We start from the raw sequence: 27,674 nt of genomic DNA on the forward strand, positions 1-27,674 counted from the left end.
GTCTTCAGAATTATGAAGGCATTTTTTTCATTGTCTTCTCGCTTCCATTATTGCCATTTAGAAGTCTAAAGCTATGCTAATTCCTATTTTTAAATATGACTTTCCCCCCCTTTTCTAGAATACTGTAGGTCCTTATCTTTGACTTCAGTTTTCTACAATTTCACAGTGATGTGTAATTAAATTTTAAAAGAGATTTGTCACTTTCTGCACCATTTTGCTCCTTGCTTTTTTTCACTAAGTATATCCTCAGATCTCATATATCAGCTGTCCTTACTGGAAAGCCTGTCTCACAAAGCGTAGTAAACAGAGATGGCAATGTACTCTTAGGGCAAGCTCCATCATGAGTGATAGTGGGGTTATATGGTACTTTTAAATAATTTTTCAAAATGTTTACTATATTTAGTAAAAGAAAAGGATAAACCTTTCAAACAAATTGTTTGAAACAAACCTTACAAACAAACAAAACTTACAAATTGTACACACTAAATATGTGCAGTTATTTGTCTATCAATAATACCTCAATAAAGCTTTAAAAAAATGTAGGAATTTTGGGCTGACTTCAGGTCACACTTGTTTTTATTGCCACTGCTTTTGTCTTGAATGTGACTGACAAAGAGCCTGCATAAGGATATAAATGCCTATTCTGCTTTTATTTTTGTTTGTTTTTTGCCATTGCTTTCCTTGTGTATTATCTTCAATCTACATATCCCTTGAAGGAACATTTTCAAGTCATTTGTTCATTTAGTTACAGTCACTTAACAAGGCACACATAAAGTGCAGAAAATTTCAATAAACTGAGAGCGCTGCTACTAATCTCATGAACTGTCTGGCGTACTGAGCGTTGGTAACAATGTCAACCTGAATACTAAATATTAGTATAGCTCCTTTTAAAAATAAAAATTCTAATATTTTATGCCTATACTCCATTGGATTGTTTTGCACACATCCAGGGGCAAACACCTCACTCTGAAGACAGGTCCTCCAGAATATCCTATTCTTTTGGCACATAATTATGGCAGGTTCCCCAAAAAGTATAATGTTCCTGGTATGTGCATGCTAATATAGTGCCTGCTTTTTATCTTTCTCTCTTAAACTGTTATCACGTTTTGTCTCTCAGACCTTCACACCTGGTATTTTTACAAGCTATGAAACCTTTGTGTTTTGAGGGTAATTGACACGTGTTCAATCTTTTTTTTTTTTTAAAAGATGTTTTGTATTTATTACACGGATAAAAAGTTTTTCGTTTTTTTTTTTTTTAAAAGATGTTTTCACGTGTTCAATCTTAAGGTGTATAAGACACTATGCTAGTACCGTAGTGTTTCTTTTTTTAAAAATTAATTTATCAGTGCAGATTCTGATTCATTATGTCTGGGATTAGGCCTGTGGTTCTGTATTTCTAATAAGCTCCCAGGTGATGGCAATGATGTTGGTCTATGAAGCACACTGAGTTCTACTGTTGGAATGCAAAGATGTGCATAATCAGGCCTCCACCTTTAAAGGATTTATAATGTCATCAGGGATGAGCATGGGCATGAATAGAATACCCCAGATTTATGTAATTGTGATATAGCTCTCCTTTTTTAGTGTCTTTATAGTCCTGTTCTCCTCAAGGTCACCAAATTTTACCTACCCTCTTGGACAGTTAGCAGCATGTTCCATGTGTTTCAAAACTCACCTGCATTCCCTTCATATACCCTCCCTGAGATTTTTGCTCTTTGAGAATTAACATATTAATCATTATTTTAAAATATGTTAATGTATATTAATGTTTAATCCCTTTCAGATATTATATTGAAATTTGTACCAGGTTGTCTGACAACATAAGCCCAAAATTTCGATGGTAGGAGAAATTATAAGGACTGTGCACATGCTGGAAAGTAGATTGTGAGAGAGTCCTAGAAGCTGGGAGAAATCTGCCATGTAGTTCTATGATTAAATACTCAGGAGCTATATACATAGCATAGTCCCAGAAAGTAAACATTTCCTGAATGAGCGGGACCATGGGACTGATATACAAGGAACAAAAATGCAAGAAAAGAGTGCTGTTAAACCTCTAAATGGACTCATGAAAGGATTAATCATCAGTGATAAATGTTCATTGTCTCCAAAGAGCTGAATGTGTTGTGCTATTCTGAGCAAATTCCATCTATCACTGTTGACCCATAATAGCTATCCATCTATAACACTGACTGGTGAGGCTCTGCACCCGCCGAGGTCAGCTTTATGACTTGCTTAGCTCCAAGTTACCACAGTGGCTGTTGCACCGTCACTATCACCAAACATCCTTCTCTTCATCATAATTGCCAACCCACAAACACACACACTCACTGCTTCTTCATCCTAAAGCCAAAAAGAGAAATATGGTGGCATGGTTCGTTCTCTCTAGGTATGCCTGCTAAATTTAACTGAGCAATTAAAATATAGGCTTTCAAATCTAATCAATTATTGAACACTGATTGAGTACCAACTTTATAAAAGCACTTAGTTAGGCCCCTGAGGGACATGAAGATTTGTAAGACCTGGTTCCCACCTTCACATAGCTTACATTCTAGTTGTTTGGATAATACATAACCTTTTGAAAAATCCACTATGAGCAACTGACCAAGTTTTTTTCACCTTTGTGTTTCCCTACCTAGGAAAAGTGAATGGTAGATAGTAGGTGACAAAAATGTTACTGAAGAATGGTAATTAAATGATGAAATTAAGCAACAGTTTTAGGCAACAATGAAGTACTCTCACAGGACATGAAACAACTAATTTTAAAATGAACTTTGTGTACAATGATATAGGAACAATATTTCTCAAACTGGGCCCACAGGTTTCTTCAAGAATATTTTTTATTTTGTAGATATATGAGAGACATACACATGAGGAATTTATATCCAGTTTCATGTTTGTATGTATCTAACTGACAATATAATTAAAATGATTTAAAGTAATGTTAGGGATCCTCAGAAATAGTATTATTTATTATTTATCTATCTATCTATTTATTTTTTTATTTATTGGCTGCGCTGTGCAGCATGCAGGATCTTACTTCCCCAACCAGGGATCGAACCTAGGCCCCCTGCAGTGGAAGCACAGAAGCACTGGCCCACCAGGGAAGTCCCAATATTATTCTTTTAATATTATTAAAAGAATAATTCATATTATTCAATGCTATTGAATATTATTCAATGCCATGTATGGATCTTATTTGAATTCTCTTTCAAACAAACTGTAAAGTATCTTAAAAATCATAAGGGACTATACCCCAATTAAAAAAAAAAATAAGGGAAATTTATTTATTTATTTATTTATTTTGGCTGCACCTGGTCTTAGTTGCGGCATGCGGGATCTTCGTTGCGGCATGCAAACTCTTAGTTGCGGCATACATACGGGATCTAGTTCCCGGACCAGGGATCAAACTCAGGCCCCCTCTATTGGGAGTGTGGAGTCTTACCCACTGGACCACCAGGGAAGTCCCGGGAAATTTAAATAATTACTGGATAGTTGATGATCCTAAGAAATTATTGTTATTATTTTTTAGGTGTGATTGTTTTCTTTTCAAAAGAATTTTTATCTTTTAAAAATCCATACTGAAGTAGTTATGAATGAGATGATGTGAGGTCTGGGATTTTCTCTGAAATAATCCAGAGGGTGAGTGGATATTATGTGGAGGTATAGATTGTGGTAGGCAGAATAGTGGCTTCCCCAAAATGTCTGTGTCCTAATCCCCAGGAATTAAGGTAGCAGTTGGAATTAAGATTGCTAATCAGTTGACTTTAAAATAAGATTATTCTGGATTAACCATTTGGGATCAATGTAATCACAAGGGTCCTTGTATATGGAAGAGAGAGGCAGAGTCAGAGTCAGAGTGATGCACTGTGAGAAAGACTTACTTGACTGGTATTGCTTACTTGAAGATGGAAGAGAGCCATAAGCCAAGGAAGGTGGGCAGCCTCTAGAATCTGGAAGAGGCGAGTAAACGGATTCTCCTATAGCGCCTTGAGGAAGGAACTCATTCTGGTCAACACCATGATTTTAGCCCAGTGAGACCCATTTTGGACTTCTGACTTTCAGAACTGTAAGATAATAAATTTGGTTTTAAGGCTGACATAACCCTGATACCAAATTTAAAGTGTTTCCTTCTATCACCACTTTGCTTGAAGTTTTTTTTTTTGCTTTTTAGTCATAACTTGTTGAATTTTGTCAACTGTTTTTTCTATATCTATTGAGATGATTTTTTTTTTTTTTGATTTTCAAGTGTTAAACCTTCCTTGCATTCTTAGGATAACTCCAATTAGGTCATGATATATAATCCTTTTTATATATTGCTAATTTTAATTTACCTTTCTTTTATTAAGGATGTTTGTGTATGTTTGTAAGAGCATTATACTGGCCTTATAAAATGAGTTGGGACACATTCCATCTTCCTTTATTTTTCAGGAACAGTGTATAAGATTAGTATATATCTTACCATATAGTTGTTCAATATAGTTTCTGGGAGGGTACAAGTGCTAGAAATTCCTGTACTGCTGTCTTGCTAACATCATCCTGTTTTCACTATTGGTTTTTAAATACTTATTTATATTTTAGTGGTTGTTTAGGGTTTACATTATGCATCTATAACTTGTCCCAGTCTACCTTGAATTAATACATAACTTACACTAAGTTAAGTGTAGTCAGAATCATGTAACCCTATATTTCTACTTACCCCACTCATTCTTTGTAGTGTTATTGTCACATATTTTAAACCTACATATGTTATAATCCTTAAAATACAGTATTATAATATTTGTATTAAACAATCTATTGTCTTTTTAAAATTAGCATTTCCAGTGCTCTTCATTTTTCCTCCTACTGAGCTAAGTTTCTATCTGGTGTCATTGCCCTTTAGTCTGAAAACTTTTCTTCATTATTTATTGTAGGACAGTTCTGCTTGTAATGAACTCTCCTAGTTTTTTGTTTGTTTGTTTGTTTGTTTTGCTATTGTTAATTCTCCAAAAATATACTGAGCACAAAATATGAGCAAGACACTAATTGTCTAATGTATTCTTCATAAGGAAAGTCATTTGTTTTGATACTGTTTTCAATTTCCATGTTGAAATACTTTGCTTTTATTATAGACTGAAAAATAGATAGCAACAGCAAGTCAGGATCAACTAAAACTAAAAGCCACGAAGAAACTGAAATTCAAGTAATTTCATAGAAAAGAATGGTGATTCATTCAAAGAAATGTAAGTAACAAAAAAATCCTATTTAAGTTATTGACATTATCACTTTCTTTACACTTTATGATTTAGAATTATAACAGTTTTTTGGGGGGGCGAGGGGGCGTGGCGCACAGCTTGTGGGATCTTAGTTCCCTGACCAGGGATTAAACCCGTGTCCTTGGCAGTAGATGCGTGGAGTCCTAACCACTGGACCACCAGGGAATTCCCAGGTAACAGTTGTTTTAACAAAGCTATTTACAAAAGGAAGCAGTAAATAGCTACTGGTTTAAGGCCAGAGTGGCAGGTGATTGGTTCAGTGTTTTTCACAATTTTAAAATTTCTCAAACAGGTTTATGTAAATAAGAGATAGGCAGAAATTTCAAATTATGTGTGTGTGTGTTTGTGTGTGTGTGTGTGTATGTGTGTGAGAGAGACAGAGAAGAGAGAGAGACTTCTCCTCAAATATAAGTGGGTCAAAAAATGTCCCTATGGCACCTTATTTCTAGGTTAAGAAAGCTGTATTGTTGTTTTTAATAAATGGTGTTTTCAAATATATGGCTTTTGTCCCTTCCTAGTCACTGTAGAAAATGAACAAGCGTATAAGAATCATAGCAATTACTATCAATCTTTTTGGCCTAATTAGTTCTTTCTTAGGCATAAAGCTAAACCTGGCACTATTTGTTATTTTGTCTTGTCAGATATATTACAGTTTAAGGTGAAATGCAAAGATTTATGATGCAAAAGTATTATAATACATCATCCCAAGAATGCTGGCTGCTTGCCATTACAGAAAGTATTAGGAATGAGAAGTAACTGGCCAATGAAATTATAACCTAGATTTATCAGCATCCAATAATCATAGGCACATGTTCATTTATTTACAGCAAAGTCTGTATTTTTAGAAGTATCTTTGAAATTTCTTTCCTCCTCACTTTTATGATTTATCCAATTGTCCATTCCATTATTATTATTTTAAAATATTTATTTATTTATTTGTGGCTGCGCCGGGTCTTAGTTGCAGCAAGCAGGATCTTCGTTGTGGCATGTGGGATCTTTTAGTTGTGGCATGCGGACACTCAGTTGCAGCATACATGCAGGATCTGGTTCCCCGACCAGGGATTGGACCCGGGCCCCCTGCATTGGGAGCGCAGAATCTTACCCACTGGACCACCAGAGAAGTCCCCACCATTCCATTATTATTTTTAGAGTAAATATGTTGAAATTCTAATTTAATTTATGTATAAAGATCCTGAGTAATCAGATGGATATGTCCTCTGACGTGGGGATAAATTATGCCACATAGTGACTGAAAATAGAATTAACCCAGAAAGTGATTTTGACATAAGACCTCATTTTTTTACAGAGGTTATTTCAGTCCCAGACTTTGGGGATGAGTCAAAACAAGTCACAATGGGAGGGGTGAGGGAGCAATTTCATACTGAGTAGATTCTGCAGTATCCAGGCAGATTGATTGTTAGCAGGAACTTTTGAAAAATCAGGTCATGTTTATCAATCAACAGAATTTAATGAGCATTTCCTTTTTTGCCTGACACTGTTGCAAATACTGTGGGAAATATAAAAATATCTGTAAGACAAATAGAGGATCTACAATCATGCTGGAGAAATAATACAATTGTTAAGAACAATTAAATGCTAAATTTTGTAGTAATATACAAATGTAGGTTCAATAAAGAGAGGCTTTTTGTGGATTGGAATAATTAATAAGGTTTTACCAAAGGAAATGGGGAATTAGCTGTATGCTTATTAATCTTGGTTCTATTCTGGGTGGGATGACTGTAAAGCAAAATAAATAAACAACCAAACAACCAGATTTGTTGGTAGAAATGACTTATAATGATCTAAGTAGGGTCAGTTTAAGCCTTCCAGGCGTGGACAAATAAAGATACAAGATAAATTTCAAGAAGATCTGATTTTTATCTCATTGAGATAAAAGAGAAGAGGTGTTCAACAGATTAAATTCTGGGCTGTGCTAAGCTATTGTATTAGTTTTCTATTACTGCATAACAAATCACCAAAAATGTAGCAGCTTAAAACAGCACATATTTATTAACTTATAGTTTCTCTGGGTCAAGAGAAACTATGGGCATAGCTCAACTTGGTTCTTTACTTAGGGTTCAAAAGGCTGCAATCAGGATGTTGACCAGGCTGCATCTGGAGGCCCGAGTGGGGGAAAATCTGCTTCCAAACTCATTTAGGTTATTGGCAGATTTCTGATCCTTTGGCTATAGGACTGAGGACCGCAGCTTTATATTGGATGTTGCCTGGAGGCTGCCTTTTGGTCCTAAAGGACACTCATAATTTCCTACTACATGAACCTTTCCACAAGCAGTTACACTGTGGCAGTTTGCTTTTTCTGGACCAGCAGGCCTTGGACATGGTCTGCTAAGAGTCATATGTTTAACGATCTTAAGTGATATATTCATCTATTTGTCTATCTAATCTATATATATGCCATGAGTCTCCTAAGATATAGATGGATAGATAGATAGATAGATGGATAGATAGACAGATAGATAGATAGGGTAACCTAATCATGGCCGTGACATCCTATGACCTTTGGCATATTCTTTTGGTTAAAAGCAAGTCACAGGTTCTTCCTGCATTTAAGGAAGGGAGATTAACTCATTAAGTCTCACCTTAGGGTGTGTCCACCTAACTATCAAATATTAAATAATATATTTCTACCATATTTTATTGCACTAATTAACAACTCAGCACTTTAGTTGGTGACCTTAAATAATCTTTCTTTTCACTAAATCTCAGTGTTAGGACACAGTTTTCTATATGTCTCTCACATTTCTGCACATCTTCTGAGCAAGAGGCATTAACTTCCTTGTTCTGTTTGCTCAGATGTTTGTATAGCTATTGTCTCCCTCCAGGGCAGATGACAGATTTGTTTCCTGACCCGGGTGATAAAGATAGTTTTTCCTTCTTGTAAAACATTAGGCAGGTTTGCTAGCATCCTTCTTATAAAACTGAGGGTTTTCTAAACTCAAAATTCCTCAGCTGTGACACAAATCCTCTGCATGTCCAGCATCCACCTGAGTTCACATCCTCATACCCCCATGGGACTTGGGGAGTAAATGGTATCGACTTGAACATGAAGCTCATGTTGCCTGCTGTGCCCTGGGCACTAAAGTCCTTTGTCCCTGACCCGGATGTCTCCTGTCTTCTACCAGCATCTATGAAATTGCGATCAGGCTAAGCAGGGCAACATCTCAATCCCTTCACAATTTTTGACACTCAATTTTCCTCTATGTAATTTAAGAGATTAGAGTGAGATTATTTCTAACATTCCTTTCATGTTTCATTGTTGATATTCTAATACTCTAACTGGCTTTGTCATTTTCATCATTGGCATAGAAGAACTCAACCATTTTTGTACTTGACTTCTTTAAAGGGTGTTTAAACACTCCGCAATAGTATGGAGATAGTAAACATTATTTAAAACTACCGTTTGCAAATAAGGAAACTAAATTTTAGTTTGCTGGTACTGCTAATGTGAGGCATTTACTGTTTGGGAAACAAATCTATTAGGATACTGGTTTTACTGGGGTTCAGGTGCTCATCCCTTAGCTCATGTTTTTGTTGTAGTTTTTTGGCTTATGGAAACATAAAATTTCATTCTTTGAATTTCTTTAAGTTGTGTATCAGTCTGAAATATTCCACATCCTGTGTTTTGTTTCAAACTTTTCCTTTCTCATATTTGCAAACATTAACTTGTCTGTGACTGTTAATTAGCATTTCTTGATTGATATTTTTTGTTTATTGTGAAAAAATGAAGTGCTTTGGCAGGGGATAGAATTGTAGTGAACCATCGAAGAGGGTTGGAGCCTGAGAGGGCATCCTGAAACAAACTCGTACAGGCAAAGTGCACAGATATAATAAGTAGGTTTTCCACAAAGTCAGCAAAGGACCCACAACTGCAGGTGAGACTAGCCTGGTTTTGCTATTTTGTTATTTTCTTCAGCTATAATTGAACGTAATAAACTCAAAATTTAATTTTTTACTGCATATGAAAAATTTATAGAGACTTCAGAAATAGCTAATACATATTTTTCATAGAAGATTATATTTGGCTTAATATTTTAAAACAAAAACCCCAACATAAATAAAAAATATCTAACATTCTGACATCACAGTTTGTGCCACACGTGAGCATCCTATAAGTGTGAGTGTGAGCATGTATGTGCATGTGTGTACCGGCTTGTGTTTGCATGGAGGTCAAAGTGACAGTGTACCCTTACCTCCACCTAAGGGGCCAGGTTTTAAGCAAAATGACATTTCACTGGAACCATCCTTTCTCCTCCCCTCTCAGCATCAAATGATGATGATGATGATGACAACCATGATGAAAATAAAATGATGGTGACAGCAGTAGTTACAACAACAGCTAACGTTTATCGAAGTCTCTAATGTGTATCAGGCATTATTCTATATGCTTTACTAGTGTTTCATTTAATCCTTAAAACAGTTTGTGGATTGGATATTACTATTAAACAGATTTTCATGAAACTGTAGCAAAAACAACTTGTGTAATTTTTCCAAATTAAAATAATTTTCAAGTAGTGTCAGAACTTTATCCTAAGGATAACTTCTCAGCAGCCTGGGAATTTTTTTTTTTTTTCAGTTATGAGCCATGACAGAGACAAGAAAAATAAAACAAAACAAAACTGAAGGTTGAATTAGTAAAAATGAACCTAATTTAGATACCTAGAAATCTATTGTTGTTGGTGGTGGTTTTTGGCCGCACGGCGAGGCTTGTGGGATCTTAGTTTCCTGACCAGGGATTGAACCTGGGTCCTCCGTAGTGAGAGCGCAGAGTCCCAACCACTGCACCACCAGGGAATTCCCAGATACTGAGAAATCTATTAAAAGTTCCTCTTATCATTAATTTGGAACAATGAACAAAATAAAAAAAAATTACCAAAGGAAGTTGGATAAGGTTAAACAGAGAGTGCCAGAGACCAAGAGCTACATCTTGGTCTTCCTACGTGTTAGCCTCTCTGGCTGTGTCAGTTCAGAAACTGTCAGATCAGTTTCAGGAGCATTCAGCATGCCACAGTTCCTCTCATGATTTAAAGCCCTCTCTAAACTGCACATTCCTTTCCTAATTTCCACTCCATTTTTCTGCTCCACTTGCCAGAAAAAAAAAAAAAAAATCCCCCAAAGAGCTGCCTATGCTTACTATCTCTACCTCCTTGATTTCTCCTCTCATCTCACTCCAGTATTCCCACAGAAACTGCCTTTGCCAAAGCCATCAGTGATGTCTTTGTTGTCATCTCCAATAGATATTTCTGCTTCTTATCTTACTATACCTCTCAACATAATCTAGTGAAGTTGATTATTATTTTCTTCACGAAACACTCCTTCCTTTCTTTGTAACATCATCCTTGCCTGATTGGCCTCCTTTCTCACTGGTCACTCTTTCTCAGTCTTTTTTTCCTGCCCTCTCCTGCATGAACAAACTCACATCAAGTTTGTTCTCTTCATCTTTGTGCCTATCCCAGTGCTTAGCTCATAAGAGCACTCAATCAGTATTTGCTGGATGTATGAGTGAAGAAGTGAATGGATAGATAAATGAATAAATTAATAAATGAAGTGTTATGGATGTGCATAGGTAGAAGAGCTTAATTTTGCCTGAGACAGAAAAATTTTTCTGAAGAAGGTGAAAATTGACCTGTCTTGAGAGATATGTCAAGACTTGTCTAGTGAACAAATAAAGTGTTCATTTCCAGAAATGAGTGTTCCTACAAAATTAACCTATAGTGTACCATTTCTTAGGAAGCTATGGGAGAATGTTCTATTCCAAAAGGAGAAAATAGACTAAGAAGGAGAAAAACATGAGATCCAGTAGGTCCAACACAAGTGAGAGGAAAAGGAAGTCTCCTGGAAGATGGATAAGGGAGACGCTATGATAATGGCTGGGCAACAGGCCCAGGGATGAGCAGTCCAGAGTGGACCAGGAGGGCAGAGCGCTGCAAGAAGATGAATCTGGTGGAATGTACTTCTACCAAGGAAAATGAGTCTGATAGGTACACAGAAATCCAGGTTAATTAAGAAGGGATAGTTATTAAATAGAGGTAAAATTAAAAGATGTAAAAAAAGAGCATCATGGTGCAGGTGTAGATGGTGTTCACACAGTCATAATAATGCAAATACTGTTTTATTTAATTAAAATTATGGTTAACTCTCCTGGAAAGATTAAAGAAAGGGAAAAGTCTGTGCTTTGGGAAGGGATAAGCATGAAAGGGAACTAAATTCTCATGTTCTATTATACATAGGAAATTCATTAAAAATGACTGAAATTGAAAAAATTAAGTAGCATTATAAATATATTATTTAGAGATAAGGAGTTAAATGCTAAAAGAAAAAACCAAAATAGTTGGGAATGGTTGCCTCTGTGGAAGATAATGGAGGGGTCAAGTGATTACTTATTTTCCTAATAAACCATATAGAAGTATTTGGCATTAAAAGGTACGTTAAAAAGAATAAAATTAGGCAGAAGAGAGGTTAAACAACGACATTAACATAAACAATTCAGTCCTCAACACTGGGTTCTCAGTGTTGATGCCAAAACCCTTGCTTCGATGTGGGAAAGTTTTAAAAAGAATTGGTGGAAAGTTTGAGAGTTTTGTATTTAATCTTTATAAAAATAAGTGTCTGTCAATTGATGTAATCTCAGAGGGTGATGATGTGACCATAGCCAGTCCTAACTGGAAAAAAAGTTTACCTGCCCTTAAGAAAATTCAGCTGGTAAATATCATAATATAGCTTTCAGGGCTATTTGCAGTTGTGTCTTGGTGGTAAAGTCAGAGACCGCTCGGAGACCACATTCTTTATTTATGTATTTATTTTTTGACCGCCCTGCCCGGTTTGTGGGATCTTAGTTCCCTGACCAGGGACTGAACCCGGCCCCGGCAGGGAAAGTGCCCAGTCCTAACCACTGGACCACCAGGGAATTCCCCAGAGACTGAATTCTTAATATAATCTTCTTCATAATAAACATATATTGTGGATTATAGTCAAGCTTGTTGTAGGAAAATGTGTTCTCTTTTACTAAAAGCCCTTTGAGGAGAATCATTCTTTCTCTGAAGAGCTCTGTAATTTCATAGCTTTTATGTTACAGAATTTATTTTTAATAAGGAAAAGTCATACAGCAGAGGTGACCTATTAAATAAAGTTATAACATATCTAGAAAACTGTGTCTGGTGCTATTATAGAAGTGTTGTCACAGGATGGTAGCAACACAGATCCAAGACTATAAGCCCACAGACTTAGATTTAAGCAACTGCCCCCAGATTCAGGTCTGAGAACTTTATATTTTTTAATTAGTTAATTAATTTTTAAATTTTTGGCTGCGTTGGGTCTTTGTTGCTGCAAGCAGGCTTTCTCTAGTTCCAGCGAGCGGGGGCTACTCTTCGTTGTGGTGTGCGGGCTTCTCATTGCAGTGGCTTCTCTTGTTGCAGAGCACGGGCTCTAAGCACGGGGGCTTCAGTAGTTGCGGTGCACAGGCTTAGTTGCTCCACGACATGTGGGATCTTCCCCGACCAGGGCTCAAACCCGTGTCCCCTGCATTGGCAGGAGGATTCTTGACCACTGCGCCACCAGGGAAGTCCCAGGTCTGAGAACTTTAGTGTAAAAAGTTCCTTCTGTTAAAAAATGAAAGGGTGACATCAGACAGTTTGTACTTGGGCAGGAGGTAATTTTCCCACATCCTATTTATGTCTGTGGGGCTTAGTTGTGGAGGTGAAATAAATTTGAATAGAGAAAATTATTCTCTGGAATAAAGAATCTTGCCTGGTTGAGTTTCTACAGAAATGATAACAGACTAGGCATCCATTTCCAAAATGGTTCTATTTCTTTGTTACATCCTAGGAGCCTTCTAGTTTTTCCCTTAAGAGCCTTGAAATGTGATTTTTGAAGAAAAAACCTTTTTTCCCAGCCAGTCTTGTTAATCCTTTCTTGTGGGGAGGGAAGGCAGCAACAGAAGTTGTAGTGGGTTGAATCGTGTCCCCCCGAAAGATATTTCCACTTGGGGCCTGTAAATGTGATCTTATTTGTAAAAAAGGTCTTTGGAGTTGTAACTAAGTGAAGGATCTCGAGATGAGATCATCCTGGATTCTAGGGGGCCTTAACTTCAATGACAAGTGTCGTTAGAAGAGAATAGAAGAGAAAGAGAGGAGACCCACAGGGGAGAAGGTCATGTGACGATAGAGGCAGAGATTGGAGCAATGCACATACAAGCCAAAAAATACCAAGGGTTGCCAGCAGCCACCAGAAACTAGAAGAGAGTCATAGGACAGTTTCTCCCAAGTGCCTCCAGAAAGAACAAACCCTGTGAGGCATTGATTTCAGACTTCGCCCTACAGAACTGTAAAAAAAAGTTCCTATTGTTTTAAGACACCCAGTCTGTGGGAATTTCTTATTACCATGAGAAAAGGAAAAGGATTACAGGAAAAGGATACACAGCCATTCCAGTCTGACTGTTTTCATCAGAGCCCTCACCCAGCTGGGTCTACTGTCTCCCTGCCTCCTGTCCAATTCTCTTCAGGAGAGAGTATATATAGTCAGCCAACAGATAACACTTTTCTAAATATTTATATGCTACAAAAATGCTTTGTATTTTCTTAAACTTTTCTCCTAGTTTGACAAATTTTATTAACTTAACCAATGTCTGTTAGATGGCTTCATCTGAGGAAAAAGCCTGATCTCAGGGAAGCTGCAGCTAAGGCACTGGGTGTCTAACGTCATGGGAAGATCAGTAATGCCATTCAACTAATATTTACCGTGGATCTAAGATGAACCAGGCACCATGGGAGACTAAGAGGTAGAGTCAGATGTAGTCCCTGCCTTCTTCCCTCCTGTAAAGGAGGGAAGACACAATCTTAAACAACCTTCAGGGAAGAAAGGAATTGATGTTATCAAAGACAAATAAGGTTCCATAGGAAAAATCTTCTCTGATGGAGGCCATTGCAGGGCTGCTTTGTGAAAGATTTTTTTTTTGAATTTCAGCTGATTCTTTAAGAGCCAGGTCAATCACCGTTTCCACTGGGAAGCCGTCTCTGACCCCCTGTTGCTGGCTGCCCAGTCTTCTGTGACCTGAGACTTTGAGATTTCTCTGTTTCAGCAATTAGCACCTTTAATCTTGAGGATTTATTTGCACATCTTACTTCCCTCATTAGACTTTGTCCAAACTTTGAGTGTATGTATGTGATTTTTAGTAGCACATATCCTGGCACACATTTGCTACACTAATAAATAAATGAATGCATGCTAGCAGAGATGGCCAGAGGACAGAGGTACCCAGATGGAAGAAATGGCATGAACAGAGGCACAGAGGGTGACAAGGGAAATAATTGTCGATATTGAAAACTGTCTTCTTTACAATTTCCCTGGAGGCTGTTCCCACTTAAGGATATATCATTAAGGATGCCCTTCAGCTGCAGGTAACAGAAGCCCGACCACAGTGGTTTGTAAAACAGGAATATTTTTCCCTCTTAAATGAGAATCTAGATATAGGCAGCTGAGGGCTGAGTCCTCCACATCCGAGTCTGCCTTCCTGTTTTTATTCCAGCGTCCTTAGTAAGCAGCGTTACCCCAGTATTACTTCATAGTCGCAGTCCAACTTCATACCTGCATTCTAGGTGGGACAAAGAAACAAAAGGTGCAACAGCAAGGAAGACTCATGTCTATGCCAGGAAAATAAAACTTTACCAGAAAGACCCAACAGATTTCTACCTATGTATCGTTGATCAAAACTGTACGTATGGCCACTTCTAGCTGCACGGGAGGCTAGGAATATCCATTTTGAGGGGGACCCTCTTTTCAAAATTATTATTGGAATATTTTATGTGGAAAACGAACATTTGATATGAACAGAGTCAGCTACGATGTGCATGGAAGGCAGTGAAGGGATTTTATTATTTCCTAGGGTCCAGAATCAGGGGCAGCATTTATTTTCCTGCCTCATCCTAGTTCAGAAGGCCATTTACCAATGACTCTTGAACCCACTGGCCTCACTTCCACATAACCAAAGCTCTTTGGCTTATTGGAACTTATTTTTTCTCAATATCATGCATAGTGGAATAGAGTCTTTGTGTTCCTTTTAAGGAGGTTTCTTTAAAACTCCCACACTCCTGAACAGGAAAACAGCATACAGACCAAACCTGGAGGAAAGGACATAATTCTATGCACACTAAGTTTCTCCCATCTATCATATGTAACCACTGACATTTCCTGACAGCCACTAGGCTTCTGGTATTTTTCAAGAAGCTGAGTCATTATCCTAACTTTCCAGATTGAATCAGAAAACAACTGATTTTCCAAATGTGATATTGTTAGTTTAGGGTAAAGCTGGTTTCTCTGGCTTCTTGGTGTATGTTTAGTACTTTTTCTAAATTCAGAAAATTTGAGACTCTCAGTGTAAAGATTTTGTTTGTGACATTGAACAATTTTTTTTTAAACATCTTTATTGGGGTATAATTGCTTTACAATGGTGTGTTAGTTTCTGCTTTATAAAAAAGTGAATCAGTTATACATATACATATGTCCCCATATCTCTTCCCTCTTGTGTCTCCCTCCCTCCCACCCTCCCTATCCCACCCCTCCAGGCGGTCACAAAGCACCAAGCTGATCTCCCTGTGCTATGCGGCTGCTTCCCACTAGCTATCTACCTTACGTTTGGTAGTGTATATATGTCCATGCCTCTCTCTCGCTTTGTCACAGCTCACCCTTCCCCCTCCCCATATCCTCAAGTCCATTCTCTAGTAGGTCTGTGTCTTTATTCCTGTCTTACTCCTAGGTTCTTCATGACATTTTTTTCCCTTAAATTCCATATATATGTGTTAGCATATGGTATTTGTCTTTCTCTTTCTGACTTACTTCACCCTGTATGACAGACTCTAGGTCCATCCACCTCACTACAAATAGCTCAATTTCGTTTCTTTTTATGGCTGAGTAATATTCCATTGTATATATGTGCCACATCTTCTTTATCCATTCATCCGATGGTGGGCACTTAGGTTGTTTCCATCTCTGGGCTATTGTAAATAGAGCTGCAATGAACATTTTGGTACATGACTCTTTTTGAATTATGGTTTTCTCAGGGTATATGCCCAGTAGTGGGATTGCTGGGTCATATGGTAGTTCTATTTGTAGTTTTTTAAGGAACCTCCATACTGTTCTCCATAGTGGCTGTACCAATTCACATTCCCACCAGCAGTGCAAGAGTGTTCCCTTTTCTCCACACCCTCTCCAGCATTTATTGTTTCTAGATTTTTTGATGATGGCCATTCTGACCAGTGTGAGATGATATCTCATTGTAGTTTTGATTTGCATTTCTCTAATGATTAATGATGTTGAGCATTCTTTCATGTGTTTGTTGGCATATTGAACAATTTTTAATAGACTATGGAAAAAATGCTAAAATAATGATAGAACCCTGAAAAATGTCACAGATAGTTCGTATTTCCCTTCACATATGTGGATACTTGCTCTTAGATTCCATTATTCATTAATAATTGTATTTTCTGTGTTTCTAGACAATATTTATGACCCTTTGAATTATCCTAAGGCAAAAATTTAGTTATAGGCAGATTAAAGATAAAACAGGTTTTATTATATTTGTCTCACAAGTGATGTACTTCTTAAGATGATGCTATAACATCATGAAAGCTCATCAAAATAATTGTAAAATGTAATGTCAAATTATGTTTTGAATAACACTGATCGCAATATTTAGCAAATATATCATGTACAAATGCTCCCTAATTCTTTTTTGTTTGAATGTGTGCTGTACATTTTCTTTTTTCTTTTTTAAAATTTTTTGGCTGCATTGGGTCTTTGTTGCTGCGCATGGGCTTTCTTTAGTGGTGGCGAGTGGGGGCTACTCTTTATTGCGGTGCACGGGCTTCTCATTGCGGTGGCTTCTCTTGTTGTGGAGCACGGGCTCTAGGCTCACGGGGTTCCGTAGCTGTGGCACGCGGGCTCAGTAGTTGCGACGTATGGACTGAGTAGTTGTGGTGTGCGGGCTCTAGAGCACAGGCTCAGTAGTTGTGGAGCCTGGGCTTAGTTGCTCCCCAGCATGTGGGATCTTCCTGGACCAGGGATCGAACCTGTGTCCCCTGCATTGGCAGGCAGATTCTTAACCACTGCGCCAACAGAGAAGTCCCTGTAGATTGTCTTAAGAAAATACTGTTCAATATGTATTTTGGGGTGAAAGGAAATATTGGTTAAACTAGTTACCCAAATCTGGAGCCTGCAAATGAGAAGTGTTTCTGTAACTGTCCAAACTTAGCATCCAGTTTCAAAGTGCCTAGATTCGAATTTCGTTGCTAATACTTATCGACTGTGTGACCTCAGGCAAGTTTCTTAACCTCTCTGTGCCTCAGTTTTATCATTGTAAAGTGGAGGAATTAAAAGTATTGATGTCATTACGTTGTTATAACAATTAAACTTGGAACAAATAGCACACTGAAAGTGTCATATAGCCTTATAAATTTGGTCATTATTGTCGGAAAGTAGAGAAATGGATATGGTCGTTTTATATATGTCCTTGACTCCTCTAAGTCTCAGCCATTGTGGGGAAGCAAAAACTATGTCCCATACTCCCTCTAGTAAGGTGCCAATTTCTGCCTCAAGGTATGCTGAGGGCTCACTAGAATGGAGTTTTCCATGCAGTTCTCTAAAGGTAAATTTAGGGAAATGTACATGGAAAATGGGAAATAGGAGTCATGTCAATGACTTAGTCGAAGTCCAACACTGAATGAGTCCAAGCGCATGATTCTTGCCTTCAAAGCTGGAGACATAAGATTTAGACACCTATATAATTTAGCAGTGTTTTCAGTTGTAAATATCAGAACACACAGTGGCTGGCCTGTTCCACAAGTGTTTTTGTTATCTCATGTCTCTTGTCTTAAAGTCTCAGCAGAAATTTTTATCTTAACATCCCCTTATATACTCAGCCACCCAAATGGGCAATTCAAAGCCTGAGTTGAATAAAATTATATATTCACTTTTCACTTCTATACACTGAAGTAGCTAAATCTGAAGACTGATAAATTTTACATTCCTTAAAATTTACCTTCTTCAATTTATGGTATGAATTCTATGAATTTGCAAAGAGAAAATTCAGCATATATTAAAATCCCTGTTAGATGGTTTACACTTGATTTTGCTATTCAAGCAAACTTTTCTTCTTTAAGTGAGCTCAGAACCTGGCTGCAGTTTGCCCAGAAGCATGGGAACTTCAATTGTTCAGTCATTCCTCTCATTCTTACACATAGAGTTTCTGATCTCAGTTTGATAGTTTTCTGTTTGGGCAAGAGGGGACTCTCATATTACATCTTCTTCCAGCCGAATATAAAGATTTTATTTGTATAAGATTATGATTACTTTGTACAAAAATAGCTGACAAATGCTATGGTAGCTATGTGTTCTAGACAACTGTGAGGCCTTTGTGTTGACAGGCTAAGTCACTGGTTGTTTCAGCTTTACTTTCTTGTGTTATAAAGTTTACAGTTTCCACAGTGTATCATCAAAAGTGCTTATTAGCAATAACAGCAGCTTTCTTTTCCATTCTTAGAAACACTCCAGTATTTGCATTTTCTGTAATGAGAATTAGTGTTGCTTAGAAGAGTTTTTGCCTTTGAGCAAGAGTTTTAAGAGATTACCCATAGGCAAGAGATAACTGCATAGAAACAGAACTAGACCAGGACTCTAGGGACCTGTAGTTCAGGAATTCTTGAAAGAAACTAGGAAACTATATCATTATTCTAATTCTTAATGTTATTTTTAATGGTTTTAAAATCTTTTTTCTGTATAAGTATATTCTGTTTCAGAGTACCTCAAAATAATGTCTAATATTATTTAGCATTAATATAAATAGATAATCCCATAATTTATTCAAGCCTTTACAGTTTTTAAATAACTTTCATAAATGTAAAAACCTAGAAATGTCAAATTTTTTGAAAGATACAGCATTTATAAATCACATCAGCTTAGTCAAACACACTTTTTATTTAGAAAAAAAATCCAGCATTACAAAATATTAACGTAAAAGATAGAAAGTACCTGAAACCATTGTATTAACCACTGTTTATAGTTGAGTATACATTTCTCTGCTGTTTATTTTTCTAAACATTTACTTGTGGTGATTTTTTCCTTTTTAAACAAAGATAGAACTATACCATCCGTGTGTTTTTTCACATACCAATAGCTCATGAATAACCTCTTGTGTTTACATTATGTTGAATCTATTTAATCTTTTAAATTGCTACGCAGTATTCTATAGTTCATTCAGTCAATCAGTTGATAGACATTTAGATTGTTCTCAGTGTTTCTCTAATACAATCAAAACTGTATTAATATTCTCAAACACTTATTTTTGGACTTTCTGCAAGTACATCTGAAGGATAAATTTCTGTTTAGGATGTCTATGTTAAAGAATAAGAACATTTGCAAATTTAAAAGGCATTTCCAAATTGTCTTCCAAAAAAGGTTATATCAGCTTCCACTCCCACCAACAATGCATAATCAGAGTTTGATAAACTACTTATTTTCTTATCCTCTTTTCCACATGTGTTAAATAAGCGGGCTGGAGCACATGCACTTATATTCTTGCCTGATTGTCTCCCACCATGGATGGCAAAACCCTAATGTCAGGCACTATGGCTTGCTCAACTTTAATTACTTAGTGGATAGCATGTTGCCTTGCACATAGTACATCATCAATAAATATCTGTTAAATGAACACATCTGTGGATCCCTCCAGATCTCCTATTTTATGGCTCAGTGATGATGATGATGTTGATGATGTATCTTAGTGTGCTTCCATAGATAGCTAAATATAAAGTATCATGAACTGTTGGCAATAGGTGATTAGGATGTGTGAGATAGCAGGAAAAAAAATATATATATTGGTCTCTGCCTTCTGTTCTAATTAGGTAACTCTTGGTGGGCTCCTGGATGGAGGCTGGTCACCAGAAAGATCAAGCCATGATTAGAAACTTGGAATTTTCAGCCCTCCTCCAGAGAAAGGAGAGGGGCTAGAAATGAAGTTAATGATCCATGATGCCTAGGTGATAATGCCTCTATAAAAATCCCTGAAGTATGGGTTTGAAGAGCTTCTGGGTTGGTGACTGCTTGGAAGTGCTAGGAGAGCAGTGCTCTGGGAGAGAGCATGGAATCTCTGTGCCCCTTCTCACATAGCTTGCCCTGCACATCTCTTTCATCTGGATGTTCATCTGTATCTTTTAGCATATCATTTTATAATAAACCAGTAAACAGCAAGTATACTGTTTTCCTTAATTCTATGAGCCACTCTAGCAAATTAATTGAACCCAAGGTGAGGGTTTTGGGGATTTATAGCTGATAGGTCAGAAACACAGGTGAAAACCTGGACTTGCTATTTGAAATTGGAGTGGGGAGCAGTCTTGTGGGACTGAGCCCGTAAACTATGGATCTGTCTCTATCTCCAGGTTGATAGTGTCAGGGTTGAGTTAAATTGTGGGATGCCCAGCTCGTGTCACAGAATTGCTTGGTGTGGGAAAAATTCCCACACATTTGGTGACCAGAAGTGTCAGTAGTGAAGGGTTCCGTGTGAGTAGTAAAGGGGAGATACACAAGAAAGTGAGTTTTTCCTACTCAGGATGGCTCTTAAATTCCTACAGCTCTTACATAGTCTCTTGCAATTGGAGACTATAGTAGATTGAGGTAGGCAAAAGATCAAGAAAATCTTACTGTATCCCATCATGAGGAGAAATAAATAAACTCTTTTTCTAGATGATCTTTAGACTACTGCCTCTCCCTCTGATTAAATCTGAGACTATTTGATCAATTAAAGGAAATGTTTCCAGACATTTATTATAAAAGTCTTAATAGGGCTTCCATTCTTCTCAGTGACAGTTTTAGATTTTCATATCTATTCTTCTCTGTGACAACTGTAATATCTTGGGTTTTCATGAGAATTTCTAAGAGTATATGGGAGAAATACAAGCCAACAATTACTATATATTCTTTTAGCTGAGCATGGTGAGAATTGAAAGAAGGGAACAGTGTGCTGGAATTGCTAAATGAAATAAGTAATGGTGAAAAAATTCTGTGACTTGGAGAGACATACAGAGTATTTTTCTCGATCTTCAGAGACAATAGAAAAGGTATGGTATTGGGATCAGGTAGACTTGGTCCTACCAGTTATTATCTCTAAGTCAGAGTACATCTGTTTCCTCATCTATAAAATGGGAATAATTATGTTACCTACTTATGGGGATTGTTAGAGATTATGATGGAAATCAACTGTTATTCATTTTTGAGGTCCCAGTGTGATCATCTCTTCTGAGAAGCTATTCTTGACCCACAAAATTAGGTAAAATACCCTGTCTCTTGGCATTCCTCCCACCCCTACACTTATTCCCACTCTACACCAGGACTTTCTGCTATCACTGCATTTCTTATCGTATCGAAATTGCATCTATATATACTTATCACTGCCACTAGATTGTGATATCCTTATAACCTTTATGTCTTCAACACTTAAATAGAGTACCTGCTCATCAAAGAGTATGAACTCAGTAAATGTTTGTTGAGTGAAGTAATGACATATTTCAAGTGCTTGCCCGGTAGTTAAAACATTAAAAACATTCAATAATTTGTTCTTGACTTCTTTTGTAAATTTTTATCTCCAAAGTTTTATCAAGGAAAAGATTTATCTTTTGTTTATGATGCTTTAACTACTAAAATGCAGAGTTAGGACTGTTTTTGGATCCATTCTAGGTAATTAGATACACTGTGAGAGACATGGTTCATGGAAGGTTAAGATCTATCAAACTACATGAATAACAGGATGAAAATTGCTTCAGACCTTTAGTCATAGCCTATGCACATACATCTAGAAAAATATTATTTATTTGACCCTTTGTCCATATTTTTTGTAAGTACATAACTTGGCAGTGTCAATTTAGATCATCAAAGCAATGTGTTGGAGACCTTTTTTTTGCATTTGTCTCAGCTGCCTTATTGCACTGCATTACAAATGATGTTAATTCTGTGCTTAATTATGCTTAGCATAATATATTTGCAGCCCAGTGTTTATCAGTTGGACATAACAAAAATGCTGTTGTTTCTTCCCATCTTCCTTCTGCTTATCACTTGTTGATTTTTGAAAGCAGCTGGAGTTGTTCCATGTGAATGGAAACAATTACAAGGCTGTACAATAAATGCTTTCTCTCTAGAAACCATCTTATATCAACTGTGATCTTTGCTTTTTAAAGATTTGGTGTACGTTTTCATGCAAACTTTTAACCTGATTTTTGCTACCCTTTCAGATCAGAAGAAATCTCTTAGATAAAAAAAAAGCTCATATTTGAATTTTTCAAAAGCATGTATATTTCATCCATTGAAACAAGAACTTCCATGTCTCCAAATTGACTATTATAATCTGTCAGGCATGTGTTGATTCATGTTTAAATAGAAGACCATCTTAATATAATGACGGTATTTGTGCCTTAGGTTCTCATATTTTTAACTATTGCACATGACTTAGGAGTTGGAAAGTGAGTAGCTTTTGGATAGTATTTATTTTAAAATGATCGCTTCAGCTAGTTTGTCCATTAGAGATGAATTTATTAAAAAAATGTTCTTTAAAATTTTTTTTGAGTGTAAGGTCAAAACTGCAATTAGAGCATAAGTGTAATTATTGAAAAGCATTGTAGATTATGTGATTTTTCCCGAAAGTTCTAAGGTTAAACTTCATGAAAAATATTTTTGATGGCTATCAATACTTATTAAAAATTAACATCATCTTTTTTTGGTCCCACCATGTGGCATGCGGGATCCTAGTTCCCCGACCAAGAATCTAACCCGTACTCCCTGCAGTGGAAGAGCAGAGTCCTAACCACTAGACTGCCAGGGAATTCCCAAATTAACATCATTTCTGAGAGTAGTTTTTTTTTTTTAATAGATCTTTATTGGAGTATAATTGCTTCACAATACTGTGTTAGTTTCTGTTGCACAACAAAGCGAATCAGCCATATGCATACACATGTCCCCATACAGAGAGTAGTTTTACAAGTAAAGCTTAGGTCATTATAAAACATATGAGTTATGCTTTAATAATAATAGCCATGCTTATTAAGCAGCTTTTCTATGTCAAATGCTTTACATAAATTATACATAATTATCTCATTTATTCCTCAGAACAGTCCCTTTAAAGGAGAGGACAAGAAAGTTAAGGATTTTGTTCAGATTTGGTAAGTGGAAGATGCAGGATCAGAGGTCATGTTGGCCTGTGCTAAATCCTTGCTCTGTATCTGTTGATATTGCTCATCTTCCTTCACCCATCCTGCCACCAGGGGGACCCAGGGGATATAGTCAAATGAAAGCTCCAGCCAAGGGCCTTCTCTATTCTGAACTTTGCTGACACCCTAAATCCTTGCTGCCTTTCCATTTCAGTAAACTTAACACATCCAGGAAGGAATTTTTTGGCTTACTTTATTCCTTGTAAGTTTCTCTTTTGTTCTAGCAAATTCTAAATGCAAGAGAGCCTCTTCCTTTAGTGTAAGTTGCTCAAGGTGGTAACAGCAATTAAGTGCCACATTTCCTTCCTTTCTCTTTCTCTCTTCCCTTCTGATCCTTTCTGTGCCAACACTGACTGCCTGGCATGTATGTAATAAGTGCTCAAGAAATGGCAGCTGCTGTTGTGTTCCAGGCTCTGGGGCTCCTCTCTGAAGGGATTTTTGGTAATAATAATAATAATCATAGCTAATATTTATAGCGCAGTATGTACCAGAATCCCTTTCAAGCACTTTAAATGCATGTGCTCTGTTATTATGTCTGTCTTTATCAAGCAAGGAAAAGGTGAGGCTCAGAAAGCACATTACCTGTCTAAGATAACAGTGATAACTGGTTGGTGTCATAGTTCTGGAGCTCAAGTTTTCTGACTTCTAGTGACTGATGTGGTGGCGTAAAAATGTGCTGCTCAAATCTCCTTCAAGAGAATCTGCTGTGAGGAGCGTAGCTGATGACAGACTCCAGCTGGCAACCCCTTTAAAACTACCGTGGTGTTCATACCCAAACCATACTTCCTTCCCCTGGGCTGCCTCTGGACAATGACTGAGCGTGGTGGGGATAATAGTACTAGCTTATTCCAGAAATGGAAAAGTAATTCAACATTAGTAACTCTGTTAATATAATTCACCTAGAGGAGAACAAATAAGAGAAATCATGTAATCCTACCAATCAAGTATTGGAAAAAAACTCAATAAACTAGGGACTGTATGGCCACATTTTAAATTAATAGTTACCACCTAAAAGCCAGTATTATGTCAGTGAAGACACAATGAGAAAATCCCCATAATGTCAAGAATAAAGCCAGAGTGTCCACTGTCACTACTTTTTTTCCTTCTTTTAATTGAAATGTAGTTGATATAGAATAATATGTTAATTTCAGCTGTACTACATAGTGATTTGACATTTACATACATTATGAAATGATCATCATGACAAATCTAGTAACCTTCTGTCCCCATACAAAGTTATTAAGATATTATTGATCATATTCTTTATGTTGTATGTTGCATCCTTGTGGCTTATTTATAACTGAAGATTTGTGCCTATTAATCCCCTTTACTTATTTTGTCTCCCACCTCCCAGCAACCATCAGTTTGTTCTCTGTTTTCATTTGTTTTGTTTGTGCTTTAGCTTCCACATATAAGTGAAATCATCTGGTATTTGTCTTTTTCTGTCTGATTTATTTTACTTAACATAATAACCTTTAGATCCATTCATGTTGCCACAAATGGCAAATTTCATTCTTTTTTATGACTAATATTCCATTGTATATATGTACCACATCTTCTTTATCCATTCATTTATTGATGGACATTTAGATTGTTTCCATATCTTGGCTATTTAATGCTGCAGTGAAACAATAGCATGCATAAATCTTTTCAAATTAGTGTTTTTGTTTTCTTTGGGTAAATACCCAGAAGTGAAATTGCTGGATCATATGGCAGTTCTATTTTTAATTTTTTGAGGAAACTCCATACTGTTTTCCATAGTGACTCCACCAATTTATAATCCCACAAACAAGGGTTCCCTTTTCTCCACATCCTTGCCAATACTTGTTTCTTGTCTTTTTGATAATTGCCATTCTGACAGGTATGATGTGGTAGCTCACCATGGTTTTGATTTGCATTTCCCTGATGATTAGTGATGTTGAGCATCTTTTCAGGTGTCTGTTGGCTATCTGTAGAGAAATATTCGGGGCCTCTGCCCATTTTTTAATTGGGTTGTTTTTTTATATTGAGTTGTATGAGTTCTTTATGTATTTTAAATATCAACCCCTTATTGGATATATGTGATATTGCAAATACCCTCTCTCATTCTGTAGGCTGCCTTTTTGTTTTGTTGATAGTTTCCTTTGCTGTGCAAAGCTATTTATTTTGATGTAGTCCCATTTGTTTATTTTTGCTTTTGTGTCCCATGCCTGAGAAGAAAATATATGGAACGTATCACAAATTTCTGTGTCATCCTTGCTCAGAAGCCATGCTAATCTTCTCTGTATTGCTCCAATGTTAGCATATGTGTTGCCCAAGTGAGCACTCACTACTACTTTTTTAATATGGTTCTGAAGGTACTTGCCAGTACAATTAGAGAGGAGAGAATGAGGCATATATATTTGAAAAAGGATGTAATATTATCATTATTTGCAAATGTTATACTTGCTTACATGAATATACAAAAGAATCAACTGAACAATTGTAACAAACAATAGAAGAATTTATAAATGGCTGAGTATAATAATAAACAGCAAGCAACTTTCATAAGTACAGATAATAACCAACTGGAAGTTATAATGGAAGAAAATATCACATTTACAATAGAAAAAAATTTATAGAAATTAATTTAACAAGAAATATACAAAATCTGTATGAATAAGGAAAGCATACATTTTCTTAAATAGGAAGATTCAATGTTATAAAGATATCAGTGCTTCCTAATGTAAGTAATAAATTCTATATCAGTAAATACAATAAGAGTGTTATTTATTTGTTCATTTGTTTTTTGAACTGGAAGTGTTGAGTCACATGGAAAATAGGGAAAAATATTCAAGAAAAGTCTGGGCAAAGAAGAGTAACAAGTTACAGTCTCTCCCATATTTTAAAATATAGAGTTATAGTAATTGCATTAATGTAATAATAATGCATGGATAAACATGCAGATAAATGGAATAGAAAAGAAAGTCCGTAAGTAGACACAAATATGTGTTGGATATTAGTGTATGGCAAGAATGGCATAGCAAATCAGTAGGTAAGTGATGAATTATTTAATAAATGGTATTGGGACAACTGGATAGTAATCTGGAAAATAAAATTATTTTTGGACTCTTACCTCATTTTTTATCCCTAAATTCCAAATGTTTCAAAGATTTAAATTTAAAAATAAAAACTATACTATAGAAATATTATATATGTATACACACAGGTGTGTGTGTGTGTGTGTGTGTGTGTGTGTGTGTGTGTGTGTGTGTGTATGTAAAACATTTCAAGGTTAAGAAGACATTTCTAGGGTTAATCCAAAACTAAGAAATCTTAAATTAAAAGATTAATTTGACCATATAAAATTAAAATAAAATTATCTTGTCATTAAAATCCATAAGCAAAGGAAAAAACACAAATGACAAGCCAGGGGAAAATATTTTGTCTGCAACTCATGACATAGACCAAAGGATATGTTTCTCAGCATATATAAATAAATATGTGAGAAGAAGACCAATAATCCTACAAGAAATGGACAAAGGATCAAAACAGTTGGTATCAAAGGAAATATAAATGGGTCTTAACATATGAAAAGGTATTCACTTAATATATAATAGGAAAAAAATTAATTTAAGTTAAAACTACAAGGAAGTGCCATTTTCCCTTGTTAGTTTGGCAGAGATAAAAGAATTCTGATAGCATGCTATATTGAAAGGGGTGTGAGACAATAGGTATTCAATACACTGCTATTAGTTATATAATTTGGTATAAACTCTATACAAGGCTATTTAACAATATCTTATCAAAATTACAAATGCATATATTCTTTGATCCTGCAATACTACTCTGGAAATTTATCCACAGCTATGCCTGTCACGTCTTAAGTGACAAATATACAAGGATATTCCTTATAGGGCTGTTTGAAATAAAAAGATTGGAAGCAGCGTAAATACCTATATTAGGACACTGGTTAAGTAAATTATGTACCTGTATGGCATGGGATTCTATGCAACCTTTTAAAGAATGAAGCTGTTCTATATGTACTGATTTTGGACAGTTTCCAATATATAATGTTAAAAGAGTAAAGGGAAGAATATGGTGTATAGTACAAGTTTTTGTTGTTTTTGTTGTTGTTGTTTGTTTTACACTTGTATGCTTTTATATGCATTGAACATCTGTAAAATGATCAAGGTACCTCCAG

At 36.3% G+C, this 27,674-nt stretch overlaps 1 protein-coding gene and 1 non-coding gene across 2 annotated transcripts in view; one reads left to right on the forward strand and one right to left on the reverse strand.

Moving 5' to 3' along the window:
* The window catches only part of MORC1 (MORC family CW-type zinc finger 1), a 352,246-nt gene that overhangs the window by 35,363 nt on the left and 289,209 nt on the right, over positions 1 to 27,674 (forward strand). Inside the window, exon 2 of the mRNA XM_033432194.2 lies at positions 5,109 to 5,219. The gene's annotated coding sequence lies outside the window, so the exon portion shown is untranslated. The remainder of the gene's footprint in view (positions 1 to 5,108; positions 5,220 to 27,674) is intronic.
* Positions 25,711 to 25,817, reverse strand: LOC117202266 (U6 spliceosomal RNA). The gene has a single exon (XR_004484498.1). It is a non-coding gene; the product is annotated as a U6 spliceosomal RNA (small nuclear RNA).

The sequence above is a fragment of the Orcinus orca genome, chromosome 5 (genome assembly GCF_937001465.1).
Source record: "Orcinus orca chromosome 5, mOrcOrc1.1, whole genome shotgun sequence".
Lineage (NCBI taxonomy): Eukaryota > Metazoa > Chordata > Mammalia > Artiodactyla > Delphinidae > Orcinus > Orcinus orca.